This window comes from Nothoprocta perdicaria, unplaced genomic scaffold (genome assembly GCF_003342845.1).
Source record: "Nothoprocta perdicaria isolate Ctin4 unplaced genomic scaffold, notPer1 scaffold_105, whole genome shotgun sequence".
NCBI lineage: Eukaryota > Metazoa > Chordata > Aves > Tinamiformes > Tinamidae > Nothoprocta > Nothoprocta perdicaria.
This window is the reverse complement of record NW_020454150.1, coordinates 877,309-899,658: the sequence shown is the minus strand read 5'-3', so window position 1 is coordinate 899,658 and position 22,350 is coordinate 877,309. Positions and strand designations below refer to the sequence as shown.

Genomic DNA, 22,350 nt, shown 5'->3' with positions numbered 1-22,350 from the left:
TCCATTCACTAYTTCATTTCTAGTAGGTCATTTTATTTATAGGAAASAAAGTATATTCTATTTTTTTCTTTTTTTTTTAAGTCAGCTATGTCTTCTCTCCATCAGGCAGAAATATATCCCCAGCTGTTAAAAGAAGGGGCTTGTGTAGCACTGTACTTGCAGTGCAGATTAGCAGGGAACACACAGTGTGTTGAAGCTGTTGCTAATGATACATGATTCTGTCTGCCGAGTGCTACCTGCAAAACCTGGTGTGCTAGATCTGGGGCTATGAAGTCTAGCCAGCAAAAGGAGGAGTTTCCAAGTTGCCTGTGTGGGTGTGGGTAACAAATTCCATTTGTGGATCCAGTGTTTTTGGAAAAGGAAATTAACGTGTAGAAAAAAATGCTGCATTAATATAAAAAAGAAAGAATTCTGGGCTGCATAATGACAGTTTGACTCAAGGGAAGAGAAGTTTTCTGTAGTAAAGCAAGCTGCCAGTTTTTACTACTTCATGATTAATTGTTAGAGTATCTGTATTTTCCTTGATTTTTTTTTTTCTCAGTAGTCACTAATTGTCTAGAACCAGCATTTGAATGAAACGTTCTCTATATCAAATTGGATGCAAGTACTTCTCAATCATTTTGCTTGTGAAATTTCTCAGGTAGGGTTTCTGTCTCCTATCTTCTGTATGTATTGCTAAATGTATTTGAGGAGGAATCTTCCTCTGGTAACAGACAAAATATTTTATTACRTGAGGATGTCAGTGAGGTTTCTGACAGCAGAACAATTAAATGAAGAGAATTAAAAAAATGGAACATTGCTGCGTTGCATGAGGAGAGATCTCTCTATCATAGCAATGCATTCTCTTTTTTTTCATTCTTACTCAATTATTTTAAGAATATATGATCAGCTATGTGAGCAGCTGACAGCAGACCCTTCTGCAAGAGAGCCCTGCCCTTTCAGGGGTGGAAGTCCTGTGCAGTTATGGGCTTGAACCCCTTATTGGGTCTGCATTCACACACTTTTATGCACTCAGGGGATGCTTTTTCAGAAATATGCACCTCTGTTGTATGACACAAACGTCACAGAACCTTCTTAAACAAGGAATGTGATTAATGGAATGTGTTATGTTACGTTTGATTGAGCATTTTCTCGGACTTTACTGGTTCTGATATCACGATAATGTTAGGTTACTTGGCTGCAAGCATCAGGGTAGAGCAAGGTAAGTTATCTGGCTCTCTAACGCTTTCCTCAAAGCAAGTGCAGGGGGCACCTTTCAGGCCTTTCCAAAGGCTTGTCCTGCCTGCGGAAGGGCTGAGAAGACACCAGTGGGACGAGTCCTTTCTGTGGGAAAGGCTTAGTCCAAGGTGCTCTGTTTTATAACCTGTTTTAAACATAGACATCTTCTGCCAGACTTGTCTCTTAATAATTTCTTTCAACTGCTGTCATGTATTTCTGAATTATATTAGATTCTTGTGYTATACAAATCAAAGGATATTTTTTCCCAAGCTTTTTGGTGTGTTGATTTATATTTAGGCAATAATTTTAAAAACGACCAGAAACTCAGATCAGCAAATCGTAGTTTAYGGTGACTCTAGGGATATCTTCTAATTTTTGGCTGTTCTGGTACTTTTCTCTGCCTATCTGTTTGTTTGTTTTTTTCTCTTTGTTCTCTAAAAGGAGAAATTATGAAAATTCAGTTCTTATGTGAGGTCCTTTTGTTACTTAGATTTCTTTCATTTTTCTTTTTGGATATGATAGCGTGCAGAACTAGACAACTCTATCTGAAAGCTGATTTTTGTCATCCAATACTTCCATTGGCAATTAAATACGGAGAAAATAGGTGTTTTTCATTAAATGTTTCCAATTTTGCAGTTTTTCTCAGGCTAGAGCCCTTTCCGTTTTATTAAACAAAAATTAAGACATATGTACACACTTGTCTTAGCATCAGATGTTTCAAGTTTTGTAACTGCAGTTGATTAAATACTCACAAAAAGTTGTTCCTTAAAAGAATTCATGTCTTTCTTGTTTCCCTCTCTATAAGAATTATTCTCTATCGTTGATTAACCGGCGTGATGCACAGCTCCAACTGTTCCTCCCTGGCAGCCAAAGCAAAGTGAGTGTTGCAAGTTATAATGGTGATTCATCTCCCCCTCTCCCAGGAGGGATAGGAAAGATAGAAGAGTGAACGGCAAAAGGACACTTTTTATGGGAAGTCTGGAAAAAAAGGAAGAGTAATGGGAAGCTGCTTGGTGTGAAGAAAAGGGAAAAAAATGGTGTTTGTTTGAAAGTGTACTAGCTTTAATCAGCAAGATATGATGCTGCTGTACCTGTCTCCTGTTTACACCTCTGGGGGAGAGAAATCCTTCATTTCCAAATCACTGTAGTCTGCTTGTGAAGTATGTCTCCTCACTGCTCTTTACAGATTTTGTTTAAATGGTGTCTAATTTCTTTTGTTTCCTTCTGGGGCTGCTGGGGAAGAAGATGGAGCCGAGCTGTTGCCAGAGGTGCACAGCAAATAAAGCAGTAATCATCAGAGGTCGCAGCAAGGGRCTTGCAACCTGCACATAAGGGAAAGCGTCTTCCCGATGAGAGAGTTTAAGCCTTGGAACAGGTGCCTGGACAGGGCTGTGGAACCTCCATCCTTGGTGTATGTGAATCCAAAGGGACAAAGCCTTAAGCAGCCTGATTTAGCCTTGGAGYTAGCCCTGCTTTGAGCAAGGGTTTGGACTAAGTAGCTCCTGGATGTTGCTTCCAGTCTAAGTTGCACCGTGATTCTGCAGCTCCRCTGGTGTGCCCATCACTGGTAAAATGGTCTGAGTTGTGGCAGTGATTTTGAATTGATACTGGTAGTGATTTTCAGCTATTTTAGAAATGACCTATTTTTACCTTGCGTTTTAAGTAGGGCGTGTTTCAGCAACAAAGATGTTTTGTTTTTAAAATCTTCTTGTGAGTCTGTCATGGCAACTGTATGCAACGAACCCTGGTTGGCAGCAGTGCCAAAAAGCCTAGGACCATAATAGCTGGAAATAGCTGGAAAGCTGCCGCGAAGAGCAGAGTATGGGAAGGAAAATCACCAAACGTGATTTCCCTGGGTTGTTAGTGCTACCGGGAAGCTTTACTGAAAATGATTTCAGAGGGGAATGGRCAATTATTATTGATCACTGGAAGTTGGAGATTGCCTTGAAAATAAGGTAAATAATACATACCAGTGAAAAAAGAAAGGAGTAAGCAAGCAGGAGTAAGGCAGAGAGGCAGAAGAGATTGGGTGAAATACAAAGATAACATTTATTAGATACATTGCACTTTCTTGTAGGGAGAGGAAAAATCTATTCAAAGATTGTTTGTCYTGGATAACTCTTTGTACTTAAATTCTCCTTCCATGCTAAAGRCTAAATGAACTGCTGTGCCTGAATAACAAATGTCAGTGTAATTTTTAAAAGAACAGTCTCCTTTGCTACAGTAACATCTACTGTTTGGTTCACTGAGAAGTCCCTCTTCTAATTTTATACTCAGTATTTTTAAACGTATGATCTGTTTTCCCTTTTTCTTACAGAGGTTTCATCTGAGTTTACACTATGAGGTAAAAGTGAGAGGGAGTCTTTAATCTTGGCCAATGAGGGAGGATTAATCCAATAATTGTGCTTGCAGAGATACAGATATCTCTTTCTTCTCTCTAGGGTGCRGATTATTTCTGCTAGGAGCATGAATAAGCTGCACAGTGTGTGCTTCTGCATATTTTCCACTGTCCGATTAAGAGGGTGTAAGTGCAAAAACATCCCCTTGAACTTTAATCTTAGTCTGGAATATTCCTGCATGTCTTCTATGGGGCTGTGATTTTGCAGACTTCTCTCTATGGGTTAGAGATTTGTTTGGTTTTTGTCTTTTGTCTGCTCTTTTCTTGATAKGAGTAAGTGCAACTGGCAGCTTGAAACTGGACGCCAGTTTTACAGGGTTTGTTCCTCTTGGTGAGCTGAGGTGTGGAAGAGAAGGAAGRGCTTCTGGCTTTGACTTTTTCTTTCTTTCTTTCATTTGTTCTTTATTTTTCTTGCCACCTTCACCGCAGTCATCTGCGCAGTAGTAAGGCATGCAGGATGGGGAGATGAACAACAAAAGAAGGATGGAAATAAAAGCCAGAATTCAAAACAAAGCCTGACATATTTTTTTAAAAAAAGCCTTTAGACTGATCTTTATAGCATTTTGAAATGTTAAAGAAAATGCACTATTGTTAAAACTTTTTGATGGTTTTATTTATAAGGTAGAAAAATATTTTCACCGTAATTGGGTAACTCTTAATCGTAGCAATTGCATATTTATCAGTGTGAGGGGCTGTTATTAATGTAGCTGTCATGCACAAACACATTTCTGCATTAAATCCATTTAGTATGTGCATTATTCGGTCTAGAATGTCACCAGGACATCAAAGCCCCCTTAGGCATAAGAGCACAGTGCCCTGCTGTGGCTGCAGAAAGGGCTTGATCAATAAATGTAACATGTTAATGCAGAGCAAATAGAATAAAAGATTTCTTTGACAAGACATGAAAAATCACCTTGTGGCAGCTGGCATGGTGATGCCATTTCAGCGGAGACACTAGCAAAGTTGATCTGACAAGTAAAGAGGAGAGATGATGGTTATAAGGTGCTTTTGTTTCAAACTTCTTTCTTGACCTGTCAGGTTTTGAAGGAGCCTGAATGGCCCTTTTTTGTCATGTGAAAATTGTAGTCTTAGGCAGTTATGAAGCAGTTATCTCTTCTCAAATTGTGAATGCTGCTGTTTAATTGATTCACTTAGCATTTGAAACTGTCACGCATTAATAATTGCTAAATCCTGTAGATACTGCTCCAGTGTGTCATGCTTAAATGTGTAGTTATCAGAAAATTAATATCCTTAATGAACCGATGCTTTCAAACTAGCATTGCATGAAATCTCTTTTGCCCTTTCATTTGCTCAAGGTATATCAGCCAGTTTTCAGAGAAACCCCTCCCGACAGTTTGTGGGGTTTTATTTATTTGTTTTTTTTCGATGCTCGACAAATGCCAGCTTTGCTTTGGGTACATAGAGTGCTCAATGACAATAAATATAGTAATTATGCTGGAGTTAGTAATTAACATAATTATAGTCAATTACGACAAATACAGTGCAGAGCTAAATAAACGAGGGGGAGAAATTAGCAAGCTAATTGATTTACCTTACTTGCTGCTTTTTCCTGCAAGCAGCAGTTGCAGATTTTCTGCCGGAGCAAGTGTTGTTTACAAATACCTGAGCGTGTTGTGAAATCATTCTGTCTATGGCTCTCATTCCTCTCTCTTTTGCACTGAGGTGAAGAAGATTGAAGTCTGGGGTAGTGGTTAGAAGGAGCAAGGAGCTGCTGTTCTGTCCTCACTGAACTGAACGCTTTGAAGGAAAACGTAGGTACCCACTTTCATTTTAGATACTTCTTACGATGCTGAAGGAAAAAGAACGTCCTATGTTTCTTCAAAAGCAAAACATATTGCTACTGAAATTTTGGTGCTGTACTTGAATTTCCTTAGGAGTGGCCTGGATAATTTGAGAGATCTATCTACCTATCTATCTATCTATTTTTTTTTTTTTTTTTTTTTTTTTTTTGCATTAGAGAGATCTGCACAGTACTGGTTAGATGAACAAGAATTTGATTCTTTTTTGTTATGTAATGCAAGTGTATTGAAGCCCTAGGTTAGCCCTCGGTTTCAATAATTTAGAACCATTGGACCGGTATAGATGCGTAGTCTCATAACATTTGTGTACATTATAATTGCCCGTTTTGTTTCATGATGATTTATGATATGTTGTCTGAATTAAGTGCATTTGAGCTACACTTTTTTTCCTTTTTGGTTTTCTTTTCTTTCMAATGTGACCACCATTTACTATCGGAAAAGAGAATCAGAGATGATTCTCTTCCCAACAGAGATGTAGAAGTCCTGAAGGTTATGTGTATCTCTTTTCTTTTCTCCTTTCTTTCCTTCCCTTTTTCTTTGCTTATTAGCAGCTTCAGCTGCTTTCTTTCTTCAGCTAAGAAAACAGGATGTGGCTTAAAAATGGCCATAGATTTATTTTTAGATACGTGAAATTGTATCTAGAGACTTCAACAAAGAGATGGCATTTTCTGCAGCCAAGCAATCTGAACTTTGTAATTGTGTGATCATTTTTGCTCTGCTATTGAGGTRATGTAGCAAGTTCAAAAGAGTTGCTTTGTTGGTTCAAGAGGTGAGTACTTGAAGTCTTCCCATAAAGGAGATTTTACAATAAGCACAAAACGCTCTGCTTCTTAAATATTATTGAAGTGTTATGAACATATGCAAATAAATGTGCCCTAACGCTGCTGATGGTGGTCATCTTAAGAAGTAATAAATTTGGAAATCAACTTGCTAAAAGAAATATTTATATATAAGTCATTTAAATTATTTAGAATTTAAAGACAGTGTTCTTTCAGATGAAGTTTTGCATGTTTATTAATCAGTGTGGACTACATTATGTGTAATTCTTTTCCTGGTAAAATATCTTACTAGATGGACTGAAGACCAGTGTGATGATGTATTCTCTTCCTATGTGGGCAAGATAAGAGTTGTTTAAAATCAAGTTTTATAGGGRTATCTGTCTATTGTAAAAACTGAGGGTGGATGTCACCATAAACAACAACTGTTTTAGACTTCAAATATTAATTCTGCTCTTGATAGCTGATAAAAAATAAAAACTAAATATAGTCCTTGCTCTCTTCTTTCCTTTCTTTCCCTTCCTGCCTTGCCTTCCCCTTATGACAAGTGGGACTTCAACAGGAACTAGATGTGGTCTGGGTAATGTATGAGGAATTTTTTGTTTCTTTGAAAACTTCAAATAAAAATTACTAATATTATGTAGTTTGTCTTGCATTTGATATTTGTGTCTGTGTTCTGTCAYTTTCTCAGGGTCAAATGTGGTTATAGTAAATTTATCTTTCCAAAGCATGTATTTTCTGTGTTTTTTGTGACTCTTCTTTCTGTATCTTCTTTGTAGTTACTAGTTCATTATTGATGTGAAGGACACCAGTGAATGAACTTGGGTAAAAATATCAAATATATGGACTATCATAGGTCTTACATTTCAGCATAATATGCCAAGGGTATGTGTTATTTTTCCAAGGATATGTTATTTTTTCCAAACTCTCTAACATGTAAAGGCAAACTTAGAGTGTAAATTGTTGTATATCAACTTTGTACTGATGGCTTTTATCTTCTTTAGTCCCAACAGCTTCTCTTTTTGTCCATTGATCCTTGCCTGACTTTTTATGGCCACATAGTCACTAACAGACTGTGAAAACACTGTAGTATATATACCTCTGACCCCCAGTGCTGGCCATTATCCATTGATTTACTGTATCTGACAGATCAGAACATAAGATTGTATTCTCTCCTGCTTTTCTCAGGAAGGAAAGAGTTGTCTTGAGAGTATATCATGTGGCAGAATTGTGCAAAAGCTTTTTACTTGAGCTCTTTGGAGGAGTCTGTATATTCATGATGTGTAGTAGAGAATTCTTGGAAGGATTACTCGAGCTGTTAAATCTGGTAAAAATCTTAATCACACTGCACAGTTTGATATAAAATAAGAAGATGTTGTGAGCTTGAACTGTTGTATTCTTAAATATAGCTAGTGAACTTCAGTGAGATGGATGCTGAAGGTTTTCTTGGTGACATCCATCTCTATGAGGCTGTTACAGTCATGACCAAGGATGGAATTGGTGCTCCTCAACACAGGTGAGTAACAATCCACAGAGTCTGACAGAGCTAGGATTTCATATTAGAAATCYGTTCGCTGAAGGCACATGCTAAGACCTTTTGAATAAAGTAGAGCGTTTCCCAATGAAATTGGGAAATTTCTACTTTCTCTTCTGCTGTTCTAATCACATGGTTTCCTTTGCATGTGAGTTAGTGTTGAGTGAACTGCTTACTCTTGATCTGGTTTCCTAGCATGAGACTGAACTGGGCTTTGGAGCGATGTTGGGGATGCTGCATTTTCTCAGCATGCCCTCTGGAGATCTGAAGGACTTCATTCCTCTTGTGAGAACTACAGCCAATCTTAAMCAAAAAGTAGTTTTTGTTATTTGAATGTTGAACATCATGTATTTAAACTCTGCTAAAMTGAGAAAAAAAACAGTTGCAAAATGAATGGAAGACTACCACAATCTGTAAAATACTGTCATTTTAAGGAGGAGAAATAGTTTAATACACTTGTTTTAACTTCTGGGCAGCATTGTCACTGGATTGCAAGTAATGTTTTGGTGACTTCTCCTTGGAGAGTTCATCATTATCTGGATTGTAAGAATGAGAACTAAACTTCATTTTAAGGATTAAGGATTTTAAGAAAAAGACACAATAAAAGTTACTTTATGCTTATAGCAGTCAGATGGACCATTCTTACTTTATGGCTTCTCTAATATCTCTTACTCTAAGCCAGTATTTCCTCATCACAGTTGTGCAACAAAAACGAAGGACTGCAGAAATAGCTGTTGTCTGAGGACAAGGATCTTAACTGAAAGGAAGACTCTGCATTAACTCTAGAGATACTGTCGCTCTCTTTTCTTGTCTGTTTTGTTGAAAGATGTTTTCTTTTCCCCTTAACCCAATGCATGAGATTGCCTGTGTCTAACTGCAGATGTGGAGAGCAAGGTTGGTTTTCCTTACCATCACTGTGTAGATAGGGCYCCTGTCCTCCAATATTAAGAGTACATATTGAGCGGTTATGTAATGAATAGCTAGCTGGCTTTTTGCATGTGAGATCTATTTGAAGTTTTTTCATGCATTGCTTCTTTGCTTTATGTTGTTTTGTGTAATTTGTGCTGGTTTTGTGATCTTGCCTTTTACAGAAAACATCTTGGAGATACTTTTTCAGTTTAAAAAACAAACAAAAACCCTCCAAAACACAACCCAAACCTTGAGCTAGTTAAAGTGTGGAGAATAAGTATCATAGAAATGCCAAATGGCCGTGCATTTTTCTCAGGCTAAAAGGCACCAGTGTCTCAAACCAGACATGTTATACAGCAATTACCCTGTTTCCAAGGTCATAGTTAATGCAATATTATAGCTGAGTTGCAGACTCTGCCCATGAACTGGTGCTGCCAGTCATGTGMAATTTTAGCTTTTTATGAATTTTCATTTTATTTGTTTTGGCCTTTCTTTCTTGATCATGTTTTCTTGAGTGAGTTGCTCAATGGAAGAGCTGGAAGATAGGTCAATGTGCTTCATATTATATGGTGATAAGAATTTGTTCATTTTTAGGACTATTGCATTGCAGATATTTACTGAAACTTCTGCAAAATGACAGAATTATGCTTTTAAAAGAGCGTAAATCAGGTGAGATACAGGATACTGGTGTTGGGAGCATGAAGTGAATGCACTTGATTTAGCTCATTCATTTTCGGAAAGCACACTTATTGGACTGATGCAACATTTTGACTATTAATACTCATTGCTCATCATTTCTGAGTTGGTGTTTGGCGATAGTTTGGTGACAAACTATCATTTGTCAGTGCTTTTTTTTTTTTTTCTGAGCGTTAAAGTATGTATGGTGTATGTAGTGAAAATCCACTTAGTTGATATTGGAAAAAGTAGTTCATGTCCTTATGAACCATCTGTGTTCTTCCCAGTTGGCGGATAGGTAAATCAGTGCTGTTTGTACCTTGTGAGTACATCTTATGGAAGGACACTTGTGTTCTGTATTTTTAAATTACTTTCAAATTTGTGAGCTGCTTTCCCCTTAGAATATTAATCCATGATCAGACAAGCCAACACAAATTCAGTATATGAATTTAACAGAAAAGCTACATATTAACCAATGTTCTTTTTTTTGTTATTATTTGCAACAATTAATTTGAAGATCAGTATTTGTGTGTGTACACACATGTTTATGTAAAAGTCATGTATTTGGTGATTCAAACTACTTGTTTTGTGTTTTATTTATTTACCATGAGTGTGGGTTTTCTGCCTTCATTTTTGTTGATGATTTCAAGACCAGTATATTTTGATGACTAATCCTTAGATGTTTGGGAGTATCTAGCTACCGACTTATTTTAGCAATAGCAAAACTTTTTCTAAATAGGTTATGCCTTGTGTGGTAAAGTTTTGGGGTTTGAGGGTTTTTTTTTYCTTGTTTTTGGTAATCTCTTTTATAAAATGGTAAAAATGAAGTTCTGCTGTGGAGCATAAAATCTCCTCAGGCATGAGGAATCCACACAGCAGAATTGTCCTCGAGTTTAAATACAAAGAGGCCAAGATTTGCTGTAGTGCTGGGGCTCTGCGTGGCCACGTCACTGCTGCGTGAGAATGCTCTTCTAGGCTGCTAGAACTTTCTAGACCTTTTTGCTGGGGAGGAAAAATTTAAAACTTGATCTCATTTCACAAATGATTAAATGGGATGATTATTTTTAAAGCACTTAAAGGCTGTAGGAAAGGTGTTCTGGTTGTGCCAAGCATTAACAGTATGTGGAAGACTCAGAAAACTGATTCCAGTGCAATTATATTAAGATAGTTTGACAGTCCAAAGTGTCTGGAAGTTAAAATCTCACTCCTCAAGGATCTGAATGCTTTCATTTCCTAACTATCACCTWACATTTACTATACTCTCTGCCTTGGACAGTTAAATACTTCGGAACAGCAGAGATAGTCATGTAAGGGTGATTAAGTTGGAATAGATTTTGGAAAAAAATGTTCAATTATGTATTTTCTAAGAAATATAAACTAGCAAACTAAAGGAGATGCTGTCTATGTGTCCCGTTCACTTCCTTCCTTCTCTCTACCTGCTTTTCTTCCTCCTTTCTTCCCTCAGCTCCTTAAATGAGAAGATAGCTGCTGAAGGGGCTGCTGACTAGCTGCATTTGGTTGCTCCCTGGGAGATTTAAGTGCCGTTGCAACATGAGGTTCTTCCTTTTCTGCAAGTATTTTCTTTTTTCACCATTATGCTTGTAAACATGACCAGGCTTTAGCCAGCTCTGCTTTTTCTGTCCACCATTGATTGTACCAGGGATATGTTTATTAAATTGTCCCAAGCTGAAGTGGAAGGAGATTGGGAATGTCAGAGAGCAGTTCACAATTAATCACTTCTTAAAAATAAGTCATATCAACAAATGGTCTATTAGTACAACTTACAGAAGGGCTTTTAACCTGTGGATTCATCTCTAATGAGAACCTGTCTCAATCTATTTAATGGAGACCACTACTTTACCACTGAATGAGAAACTTTGGTCACTGCAACCACAGGTGGTTTGGAACAAGAGTTTCACCTGTGTGTGAATGACTGTACAAAAACAAAAGTTTCTCAAGTTAAACAGAAGACAGTGTGTTACTCTGGGCTTTTTATTGCCCATCATTTGACTTTTTGCTACTTGGTAAACAGAGGAAGAGAGGAGATCTGCCTAAATGTACATGAGCAAGTGTTTCTTTATGTATTTTAGTATGGGACATAAAAATCTTAGTTGCTGTAACCTGGCCCCTTTTTTTTTTTTTTTTTTTTGTATTTTTCCTTTTGTGTGAGGAAAGTGTTTCAGACATGAGCAAGGTTAGCATGGGAGACATCTTTTACACAGAAACCTTGAGCTTCAGGTTTGGTACTTTTTGTTTAGTGGACTATGAGGTTATAACTCACATCAGAAGTCCTGAATATTTGCTTTGACTGGGAATTCTTACCAAAGTCTCATTCCTATTGGGAGAGAGAGGGACTTCTGCAGCCTGCTAAATTGAGTGAATACATTCTCAATTTTTTTTAATAGTAAAAATGCACAGGAAAATAAATAAATAAAAGGATACAAACTTTGCCAAAGGTTCATTTGCGATTTTCTGAAATCAAACAAAATAATCTGAGCCAACCTCTGTATCAAGAAAACTTGATTACTTTAGGAATAGTGYGGCTTTGTAGACCTTTTATTACTTGCAGAAAACAATAGATAATTTCTTTCACTGGATATTTTTTATGTGGGACACATGTGAGAGCCTTGATTTTTGAATCTCTCCAATTGAATAGAAATTAGCTTATTTATAGTGCAGAGTGCATTCACATCTGTGCATGTATATAGAAAACTGGGTGTTACTAATTTCCATCCTGTGCAGCTCTTTTTTCCTGCAGTTTTTTAGTTTTCTTTCTTGCTTTTTTTGCTGCARCAGATTTTATTTATTTAAAGTCTTTTGTGTCTATTTAAGTGATCGTTGAACAGGAGGAGATTGTAATTTGAATCGTCTCTGAAAATTCCAGCTTAAACCAACCACATCTCGTGTATTTAAAACTTGCTTTTTCCTTATTGGTGTCTAGGTGTCAGAGTACATAGGAGTAGAGAGAGTCCTGGCCCCAGAGCGCGGTGAATGATAGACTCTTTTCAGATTCTTGTGTAAATTGTACCAAGGCTCTCTATGTAAACTTGACAGTGCTTCTCYGTGTTTGACATTGTAATGTAAAGCTTTTATGTTATTTAAATGTGCTAAAATGCAGCCTGCATAAAACTGCAGGTGCTGCTACACTTCTATTAGAGTGCTGTAATACTTTTCTTAGAAAAACTCTGAGGCTGGTGAAAGAGTTAAGCAAAGCAGCCAGAAACCATTTTCAGCTTTTACTTTGCAGATACAACCTTTTAAGCATACCTACATTTACCTGCAATGGCAATCGTTTTGCATTTTAATGACAAATCAAGTACGCTAACTTGCATTTGAAACGAAAGTGCCTTAAATGTCTCTGGCTGTCAGAATGAGATGTTAGGAGCTTGATGAAAAGAGAACAAAGAAGACAAAGTATGAAGCMTAGATACAGTGCAAAATGAAATAAAACCTTGTATGGCCTGTCAGGGGTGTCAGTTGATATTCCTATCTAAAGCACATTATAGTATTACTTTGCAGCTCATAGCTTACTCATCTGTCTTTTTTAATTCATCACATTCTAGCCCACATCTTTTAAGTCCCATGTGTCAACAATGGAAGAAATCTGTTAATTGACAAATGAGTGTCACAAATGTGAATTGGTGCCTTTACATCAGAGGCAGGTAGTCTCTGTTGTTTTTTGTCGGCTCTATTATTGGCATAAGCCAGTGTAAGACATCTGTCTTTGCCAGAATGAGAGATGACAGCCAAAGAAGGGCTGTCATTGTTTTAGTGCATGTTCATTCTGCTGAGATACTGTATAAAGATAAAATGTCAGTTAAAAGAATATGAAAAACTATCGGGAGGAAGTCCTTAAATTACTTGGGAAGGAGATCCGGGAATTGGTGCCAGAATTGAAATCCGAACGTTCCAGTTTGCATCTATCACATCAATTTAAAAATAATACTTTCTGAGTAACTGGGTCAGTTTATAAGGCATTTAGGAAAATGTTATGTTGGGTTGCATAATTAGCTCATAAGATGGAAGGAAAAGCATACCTTCACAGGATATGAGTTTATTTATTACAAGTTCATTTTTCAGACACGTATAGAATTGTCTCAGTAAAAATGTGCTGTGTGGAATCTCTGGCGTTGATTTGCATCTGTTTTGAAATATTGAAATTGCTCTTTTCCAATTTCTTTTTCTGTTATATTTCTATTTTGGATTGATGAATAACATAATGAAATAAAAAGCACAGCCAGCTGTGAGTTGATGGGGCAATTAATAGGAAGAAAACTATTAGCATGGGTCTGGAGTGTCTAGAGGATGTGCAGTGTACAAAGTTACCCCCAAATCACTACATCTCTTTATTGCTATAAATGACTTTTAAATATCTGATAGCAAAAAGGAGAAGAGGAARAAATTAATGGAGGAGCTGGAAAAGTGAAATAAAGTAGAAATATAAATAAAAGAATTGAGAATTTTATACTTGGAATAAAAAGCCCTGAAAATGGCAGAGAAATGTGGATTTCTKGTAAGCTTATATATAATAATATAATGTGGTATAGGTGCTAGCAGTGCCTTCAGTGCAATGGCCAGGTGAGCAGCGACTTGGGCATCTAGGCCAAAGCCTTGCCTGCACTTCCAGGGTTTTAAGCTTGTGATAGAATCCAGTGAAGAAACAGATCTGGAATCATGGTATGAAATGGCATTGGCTGTGCTGACTTTCAAGATATATCTGAACAATGCTGATTTATAAAAAGGTTTCTTTTTATCTTACAATTTCCTGTAAGTCAATTCTATCTGAAGTAAAGCTATAAATAGAGTAGATTACAGGAATCCTTAATTTTCCTCAAATTTCTTAATTTTCACACTACCTCATAACAGAGGTAGAACCGTCACTCATAACTTTGTATGTCTCCTGTGTTTTTTCTTTGTTTGTCTTAAGCTTGCTTTCAGAAAATAGCTGAGCAGTTTAAAAAAAAAAGCCTAATTGTTGTTTCTTCCTTCCCTCTTCCCCGCATCTAATGTGGAGCGCTCTGATTTTGTTTGGCTTTGATAAATATGTTTATTTCCAAGGTGCCTCCTAGCTATTTTTCTGCAGTCTGTGGTTAATGCTGATTGTGGTGTTTGTTTTARTTTCTGAGACCAGTAACAAAGTTAAATACTTTTAATTGGTGCTAGTAATTTGATGGGCCTTTGGTGTCTCAGGATCTAAAAAGCCAGGACTAAATGATATCTAGCTTCCATTTATTTTGCCTCTTTGGATAGAAATATTGTGGCTTTGTGAGTAGACTTCCTTTAAAAATCCTCTGGAAGTCWTTTTGCTAGGTATCATTTTAAAAGACAATGCCACATTCATACAAAGGTATATATGTCTAAACTGAATACCTAAKATTACTTAGTAATAACTAATTATTAATTGTATATATATTTTATATAAATATAACTGTGCATATTAATTGAAAATGTATATTACTGTTCCAAAGTCTTATTCTATTCCCAACCTTAACTGGCTAAGTAGGTCTAAGTTCTTAACTGGTTTGAAGTAGTATTTTAGATTTGGTGGTGGTGTTTTCTGAAGTGCCAAGCATGCATTACCTCTCCAGGCACACTTTTTTGAGTTGCCTTTGAGAAATGAAAGGGCAACACTATTTCCATTTTACAGAGGGGAATAGGGAGAGGTGAGGAAGCTTGTTGATTACCCGTGGATGCCAAGTATCATTTTCAGCCCTTCATATCGACGTGCACAAACTACTGCGGCAGGTTGTCGGGAGGGAGGGTTGACACCTTTCCACCCGCTGAGTCTGTAGTGCTCTTAGAAGTGCTTTAGCCTCGTCTGCCACTTAGCTACACTTTATATTAGTTGATAGCAGATGTATCAGCAGGGCGATAGCAGAGCTGAGACTAAAAAGAGGTAAAAGTTGGAATGTACATGGAATGCCATGTAGACGTGGCAGGATGCTTTTTGACTTCAAGGATTTTCTAATATCTGTTCCTTCTTGAGCTGATCAGTGATATATAAAAATAATAAGAAGAATGATATGGGGTGAAATTATTTTTGTTCTTGGTGTTTTGTTTCATTTCTTTGTAATTTGGGAAAGGAAGAGATAATCGGTCAGGATAACTGAGAAGAACGGATTTCATCTCTAAAATGAATGAATAAACTTCTCTATGCAAATTCACCTGTGGGAGATAAAATTGTAGCTAGTTWAGATACCATCCTGCTCTGTACTTAGTGCCTATTATAAGATGTGAAATAAAACCCTCAAAAAAAAACTACTTGTAGAATGTATCTGTGAGAGCGTGCATTCATTTGACATTGACAATATTGCCAATGTTAAATTAATCCTAGAAAAGGCAGATACTAGAATTTAAATATAATAGTGCTATGTGTGTGTGTGTGCGCGTAGCCTCTTGGCGGTTCCTTGCCTGCCGCCCCTGCCTCCCAAGTGCCAGCTGTCACACCGAGTCTGAAGCAGACAGAAATTTATTGGGTAGTATTTAGAAACATGTCAGTGGTAACGACTGGATCTCTGATTTCAATTATCACCTACTAAATTTAGGCGAATGTAATGCATTTGTAGACCTGTTGAATGCACTTGACATCATGTTTAAAATATTTGAAACTGCACTGTTTTTTAATATCATGTGTTGACCACTTTCTTTTTCCCTCCTCACATCTGGTGCATGGCAGCAGGCCTCCCATGTGACCCATAAAAGCGTCAGTTGTGCTAGTTTAAGGGGTTCACTTTTTGATTTTTTTCTTCAGATGATACTTCAGTTAGGAGAGCAAAGTAGTCTGAAGTTACAACACAAAAATTTGCTTAATGAAGTGTTACTCTAAGATCTGTAATTCTCCTATATTTTTCCTTTGTAACCAGTGTATAATCAGCATGAGCAATTTCATTCCTATTGTTTAGTCTTACCTTGTGGCAGAAAATCCATGGGATTTGGGTGACTCGATCACTCGAGAGCTCTTGAAACTGTTTAAAAACTGGTATAGTCACTATTATTCTGTGGAATGATTGGGTCGTGTTTAAGCAGTAAGCTCTGATTTTTCCTATCTCTGCTGTTATATAAGCCAAGATTAAAGTTCAGACCCAAAAATATTTTGGAACTGAGAACATTGTGTGTCACAGTTCATGGGTTCTGCTTTACTTTCTCTGTGAACTCTTTATGCTATTATTTTAGAGAGATTGAGGGCCATCTTTTAAAAAAATGTTTACCTTCCCAGGTATGGGTAACCTTTAAAACCAGCTTTTATATCTTTCATTCATAGATTCCTTCTCTACTTGTCATTCTCATATATTTGTTCATTTATTAGATGCAGATATTTGCGACTTCAGGATTGTCTTCAAACTGCAAACCCTGAGGACGTCTGCTTGGTAGCACTGAAGTACTTGGAAGTACTAAACATTACAGGTTTTAGTTTGTCTCTCACCATTTTTGTGAAAGTGCTAATAGTTAACGTCCATATCTGGGTATAAATAATGTAAGAAAATAAATACTCTTCAAGAATTTTTAGGCCTGTCTTGTGTAGACAAGCATGGGGAGAATTTGGAAGAATACATACCTACCTTATTTAAAGCATGACCTCGACTTACTTATACTAATTTTGCTTTCCTATAGTTTGTCTTGTCATAGGGTTTGTTTTCCATTGGTACTCTCCTATAGTAGTTAGTAACTTCTTTTTTTTTGTTTTTTTCTTTGTATTTTCCTGCCAGATGCTTTCATACATCTTCCAACTGACATCCTTAGAGATCTCAGAAGTATTGTAAACTGAAATAGCTATCAATGAACAGTGAGCACCTTATTCATTTCTGAAATGCAAGGCAGAACTGAAGCTTTTCAACAGGATTTCAGAAGCTTCAGGGTTTGTAGGGAAGGGAATAAGATGGAATTTCAGTAGAGTTGGGTGTAGGTCTTTTGGTGAAACTAGTAAGGATGTACAAAGTCTTACTATTTGTCATTTTAAAAACTGCTTTTACCCTGCTTTCTCTCAGGGTGAATTCCAGACACAGTTTCTTCTGATATCTGTTTTCTGGGATTTTTTTTTTTGAGTGGAAATTGTCTTATTCCTGAAAAATTCTACAGATCAAACATTTGGATGTGGATGGCACCCGATAATTGCAAAGGGATCTACGCTACAATTTTATAATAGAAACTATCCTAGAAAAGCAGCCAAATTTCCTATTCTGAGTTGGGTCTAAACCGCATAATTGATCACAATGAATCACAGACAATTTCTGCATAGCTTTATTATATCTAAGTAGGCCATATTTGTCGTCTTTTCATAGAGATGAAGATTTTTTAAATAGAAACATTAACACAAAGATTGTTTCTTTCCTTGAATCTTTGAAGAATGAAATCTAAGACCTGAGAAGCCTTCAAAATACAATATTCAATCATAAATTAAATGCAAACTGAATTTTAAGTAGCTTGTGAAACTTTATTTACTCTATTACATGCATTTTTTTATGACTTGGGATGTCCTGGTAAGTGGATCTCTTTCTGTGTCATCAGTTCTAAAAGGTTTATTGTCTCTTCAGTAATGCTGAGATTTTGGAAAACAGTGCACAGTAGGTATTTAACTTGTCCYCTTTGGTATGTTCTAATCACAGTGAGCTGGCTTGCAACTCTAGGGAACTCCTCTGGTGCTGCATTTTGCTAACGTTGTTGATTGCTGTGTACTTGGTCCTTCTCAAAGCACTGCTGTTCAACCTGACCTCCACCTTGGATGACCCAGCTTGTAGCAGCTTTGCTGGCTCCCATCTTATTCCCACAAATTAGTCTCTTCTGTGTGACTGCAAAAAATGTTCCCTCCATTTTCAGGTGTCCTCTCTCACTTAATAGTGTGGTGCCTGCCAACCATCTGTTTGTACAACACCTAACTTTTCTTGAGATGGGTAGGATGCTCTTCTCCTTCAGTAAGTCACTGTGGAAGTTCTGCATTACTCTGTTTACTCTGAGTCCCTTCTAGGTGGTACATCTGTTGTCCTGCCTGGAGGAAAAATATACACATACTTGAAGGCTAAAGAGGGATTTTTGTTGGTTTATTTAATTATTGGTATGTTGCTGCCTGCTGCTTGTTAAAGCTGATAGGTCTGATACAAAGAAAGTGCATGATACAGGCATGAACCATGATCTACCTAGGCACAGGAGTTTTTATATTTTATAAGCAGACAGATAATATTTATTTTCTCTCTTTCTGTAGACAAGGAAGGCAAATACTGTGGTTTTGGTATGGTTTGCCTGGTAAGTCCCAACAATAATAAAGGTCTCAGTTTATTAAACTTAGGCCTTTTGTTAAGGGCTTTGCCAAATTTTTTCTGTTAATTCCCACAAATGCTTCATCAGTCATCACAGTCTGGTAAAATGTTTTCTGTGTAATAATCAAAGAGATTGTTGTGGAGAGCTCTAATCGGAATAAAGAGCAGTTTATACCTCGTGGAAAAGTAGTACTTGGTTGATTAATAAGAAGCAGAAAGCACTGCACATTTTCATGAAAGCCAAAAAGAAGTAACAAAAAAAAAGGAAGTGTGAATGATCATTTGTCATGCTAATATATGGTTTACTTTCAATTCATGACTTCTGTCATACAAAGCCTTCCTTCTAATGAATGTTCTGAATGTCTTTCTGCCATMGATTAGACTGATCCTTGTCTTTGATTTGAACAACTGTACATTTAGTCCACCTGACAGGAAATAAGGTAACAGCAACCAAATAAGCTCGTGTTTGGAAAGAACAGAGAAGAAACTTCTGTATTGCTRTTAGCTTTGTGGGGTTTACAATGCTTTGTGAAGATTTGTTGGAAATTTGTCRTTGTATGTATGCTGTGGGAGGCTGGGGATGGGGGTATGAGAGGGAACAAAAGGGCCCTTTTCTACCAAAGCTGGAAGATAGTTTTGGCTCTTCATTTTTCTCCTCCTTCAAAGAAGTCCAAGAAAACTGCTGACACTTATAGAAGAGGAAAATATGATTTATGGTGACATCATGTGTTACTCAAGCAAATGTGTTTTGAGGAAGATCATTTTTTATGATGTTTTGTAATAAAGAAATAGTGAATCATTCTTGAAGGAGTGCTGGTTCAGATTCTTCTCCCTTCTATCCCCTGCCCTGCTCTCTTCTCTCTCCTTTACCTGAGGCTTTGAGGGGTCTTAATATTAATGTTACCTACAAAAGAAGATTGTTAAACAAATAATCTGCAATCCTTGCATCTAGTTGCTTTATGTGGGTTGAAGTTATGCAAGGGTAATCTCTGCCATGTGGCTGGAGGCCATACCCAGCTGCTGCTGAATAGAGCTGGTGCTGATTTACTGACTACACAATATTTCACTGCAGCCTTTATTTGCAGGTAGAAAGTGTCCCTTGCAGAAATAATGTAGCAAACCTCATCTACCAAAGGAAGTTTTTTTGTTTGTTTGTTTTTCCAAATAGTGTACCACTTATGGGGGAGGTGGCATGACTTATATAAGTTATACTGACCTTTAGATACCATTGTCTATCAAATGCTGTGAATAAGACCAGTTCCACTATTTATTTAGAGGATGATGTTGTCATCAGCATATGATAAGGCAAAGGAATATAATACAAATATTCCTACRTTAGATTGGCTAAAAGGAAGAATATTCAGTAAAGCTAGTTAGCAGACACGGTGCTAAGGAATAAGACTAAAAATGGGATGATGTTGGCGATGTCAATGGCAAGAAAACTGATATATGCATGTAACTTTTAGACATGTCACTGGATAAAAATTCTCTTATCAATATCCCTGACCAAGTTGAAGAGTCTGTCAGCTGCTGGAGTGAGAGCGATTCCAGGAGTTTTTTGGCACTATGAAAACTTAGGAAGAAGATGCAGCTGCCTCCAYGAAAGCGAGATCTGGAGTCCTCAGGTAAGTTGAGGTAGGCCCAGCTTACAGAGCTGTGAAGACCAAATCCTTGCAAACTTTCAAAAATCCTGTAACTTATTCAACCAGGGACCTGTATAAAGACTATGATGAGGCTGTTAAGGCTTGTTTCACCATCGATGGAAAGCACGTACCAGCACAGCATACTATAGTTTGTCCATACCGTRGTATAGCCTGTCATGGCACAGGAGTGCAGTGTTGGAGATACCCTTCATCACACCTGRAATGACAACTCTTTTTCTACTGTGATTAAATGACAGGCATASGGCACTTAAGTGCTTAATTGTTTTGTAGTACAAGAATGGATTTATTGTCCTTGTGCTCTGCTGAGGCAAGATCTTGGTGGACTCCAGTGCACATGTTTTGTGGTATTAACTCTGTGCCTATGTGCTTTCTTTCTGTTAGTAGTGATAAAGTCACAAAGCAATTACTGCTCGTACATACTCTAATAACCTTTGTCATTTGTCAGTGTGCATTAAGTCCTTGCAGATTTTCCCAGACAAGCTAGTGGTCTTCATGAACAAATGCTCTCATCTGCCAGCTCTTCTGACTTGCCACATTGCAGATGGTTCAGAGGGGAGCTCACCTTAGAATAAAGACAGATTTATACAGCTCCTATTGGAACAAAAACTTTTTAAGCAGCAATGTAATCTGGGGAGTGCACATCTGAACTGTCTCTGCCTTCCAGTGCTGCGAGGCCTATGTTTTAAGTTTTTGAATTGCCTTTGGATGYGAAAGTAACTCCTTTTAAACTCAGAAATGTGTAAGGCTGTACATGTGCTAAATTGTGGTATGCATACCTTAATCATGTATTTATGGTACTACATCTTTGTGTGTATTTAGGGCTTCAGACACTGCTGGATGTACCACAGAGATGTAACTCAGTATGACTCTGTCTTTCTTAAATTAGTGTTACAGGTCCAAGCAGCTGAAGTGTATTTATTCCTCCTGGTAATTTGCCAACAGAAAGTGCATAGTTCGGGTTGGTATGTTCTTGGGCTATGTGCTATGAAGGAGTTATATAGGTGAAGAAAAGAGATTGGAGAGAGAAGCTACCTATAGAACCATTTAGTATTTTGTGAACTGCCTAGTGTTAAAGATGTATTTTGGGCTACATACAATACTGTATTATAAATGTGACAATTTGTTGTATTTGTGCTGCTGTTAAGTGTACACATCTCCCTTTGGTCATGATACATCTATGTGCTGAAGGTGCTATCTGATGCTAAAGGAACATATTGCGTTTCTGTTTCAGGGATGGCCTTCTCCTTGGTTAGACTGTGCTGAAGCCTGTTGGATCATTTTGCTTTGTGAATATGTATACTCCAGTATTCAGTTCTTGGATATACATGGAGATAGATTAATTATATAGAAGGCCAGTAAAATAAATGTTCCATGCTGACCTCTGACTCCAGCTAGAGTATAACAGTATATACAGTTTGCAAAAAAAAGTAGCCATTTTTTTTCCCAAATATTCAAATATCTTTTTAGACATTGTTACTATTCAGAAAAGAAAGCTTTAACATAATTTGCATGTATACTTCTAGCTGTTCTGATGTAGACTGACGGCTATGTACATCATTAATGAACAGTATAATTCATGAGGAATACATTTAAATTAGCAGATAGGCAATTATTACAAAGAATTATTGACTCTGACAGTCTCTTATATTGTAGTCTGTGATACCTTATTTGAAGCAATCATTATTCCTTTTTTAATTGCTTATCACACCTGTGAGTGTTACTTGGTTATTATAACAAACTAGGCAAATCATCTGGTTGGGAGATTTAACTGTTGTGTTGATGCTTTTTCTAATGCATCATTGCTCTTTGTCTTGCTTCCTTGAGCTTGCACATATATGTGTTTCTGCAGGAATTCTGCCTGATCTCTGAGCTGTCTCAGTATTATGCACATGGCTTTTATTTTTATTTTACAAATATCCAACTGGCATCTGAGGAGAAGTATTTTCTTGATGGATTAGAAGGGTTCAAGGCTCTTGAAGTTTTCACATCCTGTGAAAAAGACAGGTCAATTTTTTAACTCTGGGCATCTGTCTCTTATAAGATCATAAATTGCTCTTGAAGCTAGATAGAAAAAATACTGAAGGCAACATCATATTTAAGAGTTT

General features: G+C 37.1%; 1 protein-coding gene and 1 long non-coding RNA gene across 2 annotated transcripts in view; both read left to right on the top strand.

The window, feature by feature from the left end:
* LRMDA (leucine rich melanocyte differentiation associated) overlaps positions 1-22,350 on the top strand; it is a 590,186-nt gene that overhangs the window by 5,798 nt on the left and 562,038 nt on the right. The window lies entirely within an intron of this gene.
* Positions 17,477-20,131, top strand: LOC112951702. The gene is made up of 2 exons (XR_003250264.1): positions 17,477-19,021; positions 20,048-20,131. It is a non-coding gene; the product is annotated as an uncharacterized LOC112951702 (long non-coding RNA).